The sequence below is a fragment of the Populus euphratica genome, unplaced genomic scaffold (genome assembly GCF_000495115.2).
Source record: "Populus euphratica unplaced genomic scaffold, PopEup_1.0 scaffold793.1, whole genome shotgun sequence".
In the NCBI taxonomy this organism is placed as follows: Eukaryota; Viridiplantae; Streptophyta; class Magnoliopsida; order Malpighiales; family Salicaceae; genus Populus; species Populus euphratica.
Genome location: NW_011500656.1, coordinates 25,077 through 33,096, shown reverse-complemented (window position 1 = coordinate 33,096; position 8,020 = coordinate 25,077).

Here is an 8,020-nt window from a genome sequence, read left to right as displayed (position 1 = left end):
GTTATATTCTTTCTTTCTACAACTTCATTCCATTGAGGAAAATAGCTCATAGTGTACTGATGTTGCATTCTAAAATCTGCACAAAAATCATCAAATTTTGCAGAGGAGTGCTCCCTCTTGTTATCAATTCTCAAAGACTTCAAAGATAAACCACTTTGAGATTCAACCAGTTCTTGAAGCTTTTAAAGAATCCAAGCACTGAAGATTTTTATTTTAGGAAGTAAATCCATGTCATTTTTGTACAATCATCAATAAAAAAAAACTAAGACATACTTCCACCTAAAAAGGGTATTCTCATAGGCCCATATAAATCTGAGTGAAGCAGTTGCAACTTGTCTAGGATGCGAAACTAGTAAATGACAGCCTATGTTATTTCCCGAGTTGAGAACTCTCACACACAATATTGCAGACTTTAATGGATGGTAAGCCATTCACCATTTCCTTCTTCCAAGCTCATTGAATAAAATTGAGGTTGTGGCAAAGCCATAATTTCTACTTAAAGCATTGTGTTATGTAGAACTCCAATTTAGAGGAAAACTTCTATCTTGCATAGGAACACATATGAATTCTTCACCATTTGCTTATTTAATTGTGCATAATCCATCACCAAATACTAACACATAGCCCTCTCGCATCATTTGGTCAACACTCATCAAGTTTTGATCAAGATCAGGCATAAAAAATACATCAAAAAAAAAAAAAATTGTTTGGTAAATCAATTGGTATTGCTACAATGTCCTTTCCTGTTATTGAAACCTTGTCACCATTTTGAATTCTAACCATTCTTCTTATATCTTCAAGTTGGGTGAAGAACTCCACTTTATTTGTCATATGCTACATACAACCACTATGAATGAGCCAATAATCATCTTGTTCCTGATTGCTCATTGGCATGGCCACAAACAAATTTTTTTTTTTTTCCTGTAGTGTTTTCTTGCTGTTGTTGCTAAACATGATTTGATTGTTCTTGTTTCCTCTGCTTCTAATTACAAAACTTCTCCATATGGCCAATTTTATTGCAATATCTGCGTTTCAGGGGTGGTAGAGTTCTCCATATAGTAGCATTCAATTTTGGTGTGTTAATCCTCTTGCAATGGTTACGAGGCTAGAATCTTTTTTGTAGTTCTTAAATCCCTCTCCAAGCTTTCTTTTTCCTGTAACACATACATGTGTTATACTCTTTTTTGAAGAGCGTGGCTTAATCATAGCCTTGATTTGTAGAACAACCTCAACACTACTTTCACTTCTCATCTTCCTTCTTTATTTTTGTGCCTCAGTAACACTGTATGTGAAATTTTATAATGTGTCTAGAATTCTCGAGAGAGGAGATCTTTGATTCAAACTTCTTCGGCAAGCTTAAAATTATTTTCTCAACAATTTTTTCTTAAGGGAGATCCTCTTCTAAAATTCTAATTATATTCATAAGTTTCATCAACTTGTCTGAGTATTGCTTTACACTCTTAGTTTCCTCCTTTCTCAGGTTTTCAAGCTATCTTTTTAGTTTGATGATCTTTATGGTTCTTGTCTTCTCTAAGCCTTGGTATTCTGCTTGCAACTTCGAACTCCTGGAGTGGTGTAAGCCATGATCTTAACATAAACAACAGCAAGATGGGTTAATAATGCCTTGGTTTTTTTTTCTTGTTCTCAGCATTGAATATCTGTATTAGGGCAACTATCGAATTCTCAGGCAATTTAGGATCTCTTATGGTTGCTTCCATAAATTTGTTGTTTGAGAAAAAGTTCTCATCTTCACAAGGGGCAAGGAAGAACTTTGGTGAAGACATAATTAATTTACCCCCCAAGCTTTATTCTCACACCTTTTCTCATGTATACACTCCTTAACGTGTTTCTACTCTTATATTCTCATAGATCCCTCAATAAAAACCAGCTATGATACCAATTGTTAGAGTTTAAAAGCAATCAATGGTTCATACTTCTAACTCTTTCCAAAAAGGGAGAGATATGTGGAGGAAATAAATTATTTTTATTCATTAACTTGTGTTCGCTACATTAATCTCATGTACCTTTCACCGGGATAAAAGATTACAAAGTATCAAAAGAAACATAAATTGTGTTCACTATTCATAAACTTATTCTTGGAACTCAACATCTTTCCAAGAAGCTTCAATGTTAAACCTTATTCATCTTCCGAGAAAGTTTCAATGTTCAAAAGTTACCTGATGAAGCAGTTTTGGTTAGATATTTCGGGTATACCTCTTAGAGTATGGACTGAACCTTAGTATTGAACGTGTGCTGATATCTATGGGTTATAAGAATTCTAATGCTAACATTCGAGTCATTCCTCTCATTCCAGGTAAGTCAGTGAAGAAACTAGGCTCCTTTGCGATTCCAGCCTGATTTCTTGGCCCTGTCATTATAGTAGCTGAGGCCTTTAGCAATTAAAACCAAAAGGTGAATATTAGGATTGATGATGCAATGTGCAAGGCTTCTCTTGTTGATGTTCTTCATAAAGAATATAATTTTAAAGGGAAGGTATATTTTCTCTATGCGGATGCCTGACAATTCAGCTGCAAAGACCAATATTGTAGATTCATTAGATGATTTTGGATTGATTCTTCGAGGTTCTATCACTAGACTGGAATGAGGTGATCCTCTCCACACCACGAGTTGTTGTTATAAATTTGTTCCTGTAAGCTGATCTTTTAAGGCAGAAGCACTGGAATGATTCTCATGAAGGTTGGGATCAGCGTTGAGATGAAATTTGTCTACGGGAAACTAGTTCCAGTGCTAAAGATGATTATGGAGAAGATAGGAATGTTTGAAGAATCATGATGGAAGCCCGGAAGCCAGTTTCATTACTAAGAGGAAGAAGAACAGAAGCTAAAACATAAGGTCAAAAGTATTAATGCCAGAGGCAGCATTGGACATACTGATGGGCAATTAAGTGATGGCTCTATGAATTATTCCATTGTCGTAGCCAACAATCTACTAGTGAAGGACCATGATTTTTCTTCATGATGGCTCTATGAATTATGCTATTGTCGTAGGCAACAATCGACTAGTGAAGGACCATGATTTTTCTTCATTGGAATTTGGTTCAACAGCAACGAAAATTATAGATCAAATTAGATAGCATTTAATCACAGTGAAGGCTGATTCGGTAGAGGTTTCTTAATCTATCAATTTCGATACAATGCCCAGTTTTGGTTTTTTACTGCTTTATTTAAATGAAGATTTATTCTTTATTGCGCTGCTTGTAAAGAACGGTTGCATCTATTTATAAATATCAGGTAGATGCTTGTTGCTTGCTTGAGACTAAACTATATGATATTCAGTGCAATTTAGTTAATAGATTAGAAATGAGCAGCGTATAAATGGGAAATCTATCATGTCAGAGGAGCAATCTGAGGGTATGTTAGTTATGTGGAATGATAATAGATTTCAGGTTTCCTTAGTAGAGTCTGGTGCTAGGTGGATAACTCTGTATGGTACTTATTTGGAGGCCGATTCTGCTTGTAATATTGCTAGTGTGTATGCCAATTGTGATCTTGATAACCCAATTACCTCTACATCGATTCTACTGAAATCTGCGTTCATGTCTCCATCGTTTCTTACTGCAGACTTTAATGAGACTTTGCAGCCTGGTGAGAGAAGGGGTTTTAGTCTATTTCAATCTTTCTTAGATATTTCTAACTTATTAAATTTCCTCTACAGGCTCACAAAGTCACATGGTTTAGAAATGGTTCGGTGAGATTTATTGATAGAGCTTTTTCAAGCTCAGAATGGTTGCTGGCTTTTCCTCACGTTAAGCTTCTCCAGTTAAAGAGAGGTTTATCAGATCATTGTCCTCTCCTTCTCGGTTCTGAGTCAGTTCAATGGGGTTTGAAGCCTTTCCGTGTCCTGGATTGTTGGTGTTTGGATTCTTCTTTCAGTTTTCTACTGCAAAATATATGGGAACATTTGCATTCCTGAACATCATCGTTTCAAAATGGTTGAGAAATTAAGCAGTCTTAGAATCAAGCTTAGGAAATGGAATGCTACCAATTTTGAAAACCTGGAGGGTGAGCTGAAGAATACAGAACTTCGTGCTATCACTCTTGAATCTTTCAATGAGACAAGGGTGTTAGATGACTCGGAGAAGGATGAATTGCATTGAATTCTGAGTTGTGATTACTTAGCAAGAAATTGGAGTCTGTTCGGTGTCAGAAATCTCTCACCAATTGGTGCAAACTAGAAGATAGAAATACTTGGTTTTTTCTTTTCTCATGGCATCATAAAGATCATGTCAGGGACATTAATTTTTTAGTCCTTCGGATATAAAGCTAGAAGTCGTTTCCTTTTACTCTAGGCTCTTCTCTGTGCAAAAGTGGGTTCGACCAGATATGGGTGGTTCGGGTTTCAAACAGTTAAGTGCTGCTTCTGTATCTTCGCTTGATATGGAGGTGTCTATGGAGGAGTTTAGGGAGGCGATGTGGGGTTGTGATAGTTCAACAGCTCCTGAACCTGACGGCTTCAACTTCAATTTCTACAAGAAGGATTGGCATTTTTTTTTTTTTGATTTACGTGGGGTGTCCGGGCCAGCTTACGCGCATCACGACTAATCCACACGGCCCACTAAACATCCTGCAAGCCCAGTGAGCAGGTAAGGCACCGCGGGGGTGACAGACGTGGATGGTGAGATTCGAACCCAGGTGCGGAGGAAGGGGACAAGCCCCTCCCACCGCTAGGCCAGAAAGGATTGGCATTTATTTGATGAGGAGATATTTTATATGGTTTCGAATTTATTTGGTGAGGAGATATTTTATATGGTTTCGAATTATTTTTCTCGGGGGTTATGTCAAAGGGCATCAACAGCACCTACATTACTTTGATTCCTAAAATCAAAGGAGCTACTAGCTTCATCGATTTTAGGCCTACAAGTCTTGTCAATAGATTATACAAGATTCTACTAAAGGTGTTTTCAATTAGGCTGAAGGATGTCATTCTACTAAAGGTGTAATATCCTTCACAATGCTCTCCTATCCAATGAAGTAATTCATTGTGTGAAGAAGTTCAAATCTGATGGGTTTATTCTTAAAGTAGATTTCCAAAAGCTTTTGATGAAGTATTATGGAGCTAACTCGAAAGGGTTATGGGATATTTGGGCCTTAGTCAAGAGTGAGGAGCTTGATCTTAAATTGTGTTAGTACTGCAAGACTTTCAGTTTTGATTAATGGATCTCCTATATAGGAATTCTGCATGGCGCATGGTGTTCGGCAAGGGGGTCATTTGTCCCCTTTTTTGTTTAATTTAGTGGTAGAAGGGCAGTCAGTCTTGCTTCAGCATGCTCAGAACAAATGGATTACCTTATGGTATCAACCTGGGAGAAAGTGGACAGCTAGTCATCTTCAAAAGGCAGACAACAATATTTTTCACAAATATTCTCTAATTTCTTTGCTGGATATTTACTAATCTTTGAGTTTAAATGTTAATTTTCTAGTTTAAAGTTCGCTCATGTGGTATTAATATTGATGATGATTATAGCTTCTCTATGGCTGATATCGTGAGGTGCATCATCGGTTCTCTTCCTAGAATGTATCTTGGTTTGCCTCTTGGTGCGTGTCCTATAAGGTGGGCAACATGGAGATCGTGATTGATTAGATCTCTTATAGATTTATTGCGCACACGGAAAGGAAAGCTATTGTCTTTAGGGGGGCGACTCTGCTTTGCAAAAGAAAAAAAAAAGTTTTGATGGAGTGATATAGAAGATGTGCCAAGTTGATTGGAGTTTTCTTGCTTGCTCTCAGGCTATTGGTGGTCGGGGGTGTGGGATCCATTATTGCAAAAAAGTAAAATTATCTTGTTCAAATGGATTTGATGGTTTTATTGTCGTGGTTGCTTGGTTTGGCAAGACTTTATTAGAAACAAATACAACTAAAAAATCAGGCTATTAAAAAGTCAGGCTATTTAGAAAGTGTTTTAGATTTTATTTAAAGAATTAATCATTATAATATTAAAAATAAAAATAATTTAATAAAATAAACATACTTTATATTATAATATTTGAATCAGAATATTTTTAATAAAAGGATAATTATATTGAGAAACTAGTCTCTAAAAACTTAAGTCAAACCTCTTATGATTTTCTTAATATTTAAGAGATTATGACAAGTTATCAAATATTATACTTGATTTTTAAATATAAATAAATTAATTATTGATTTGATAATAAATTAAATTGATTAATTTATTTAACTATATTTTAGGTCTTGCTTGTTTGGAACCACTTTCCAAACTTTCTTATGTTTGTTTGCTATTAGAAAAATCAGTTAATGAAAAAAACTTTTCAGTTAAAGAAAAATTTGGATTGGTTTTCAAGAATGTATTTTTCTTTTATTTTGGATGGAAAACACTTTTTGAAAGCTGAAAAAAATTTAGAAATATCATATTATTTGTTAATTATAACAAATTTGGTCTTCAAACTTTTGATTGCTATATATTTTGTTTTGCATTTTGTTTTTCATTTTCAACCCTTAAAATTTGATTTAATTTGATTTTTCATTTTTCACAACATAACCAAACACTTGAAAAATTTTTCCAATTGATTTTTCTTGATATTACCAAATATTAGAAAATAATTTATTTTCTAAGAATCCACTTTCTAAGAAAATCACTTTTCAAAAGAAAACTACTTTCTAGCAAACAAAATAAATAAAATGAAATGATTTATATTTGGGCGAAGTTATTAGGAAACCTAATGGATCACATACATAAGAACTATTGATCAGAAATTAAAATAAAATAATTAATAAAGTGTGACTTGATTGTAAATAAGTTGTAGAAATTGAGAATTAGAATATAATTAATACAGGGAATTACAATTTTAAATCTAGAAAAAAATCATATAGAGACTTGATTGAATAAATTTTTAAAATTATCGTAAAATTTCTACATGTGGTATTATTTTGGAGTAAATTGAGATTTTTCTATTTATAAGACTTTTAGGTTTTTCTATAAATAAAATATTATGCCTCTTATTTTTTGTACAATACATTACAAAAATAATTGAAATATAAAAGAAAAAGGTTAGCACTTAAAGGTATATCAATCTCTCTTTAATAAAAGGGTTTATGAGATTTCTCACTAGTAGTTCATATGAATTACTCTTAGAGGCCAACCATATGGATGACTTGTGGTTTGCGATAACCCAACCCTAATACAATTATTCAAAGCTGAAAGAATATATGATCTTTAGATAATTTTTATATAAACTCTAAACAACTCTAAATCTGTATAATGAGATTATTGGGACTCTAAGAAAAAATTAATATTGTTTTCACTTCTTATATTATTTGAGAAGCCTAATAGTGAAAGCAAAGTCTTTATTAAATAATTATGGTTGTTGATTGCGTGTTTTGATCTCATTTGGTAAACCTCATCTTTCAAAAAGGGATAAAGGATGACAATTTAATTAGTTTAAGAAAAGAGGATGAAATTTCAATCAAATGAGAGTATCAGGTGGTCCTTTTAGAGTACTGGTAAAGGGTTGACTTAGGGGAGGAACTAGTGGGATGCAATCAAGGCCTCAGGCCCCTGCAAAACATTTAATTTTTTATTTATTATTTAAATATGGAATAGTATAATATGTTTTTTTATTTTAAATTAATAGGTTTTTTAATTATTTTTTTATATTAATTTTGGCCTCCCCTATTAAATACTACTGGCTTTGTTACTTGACTGCTGGCGGAACTAGGGGAAGGCAAGCAAAGGCTTGACCCTTGCAAAATATTTATTTATTTTTATTTAGTATTTAAATATGGAATAGTATAATATTTTTTATTTTAAATAAATAGGTTTTTTTAATTATTTTTTTATATTAATTTTAGCCTCTTGATTAGTACTTAAAAGTGCATTTTTATTATGGTTTTATATCATCATTTTGCACTTGAAGTATCAATAACTCCTTAACTAAAGCATGTTTTATAATAATATATCTAATAATATAAGATACCTTTAATTTATGGTAAATGTTCATTTTAAATGCAGGCCTATCACATAAATAAAAGGATTGATTGATGAC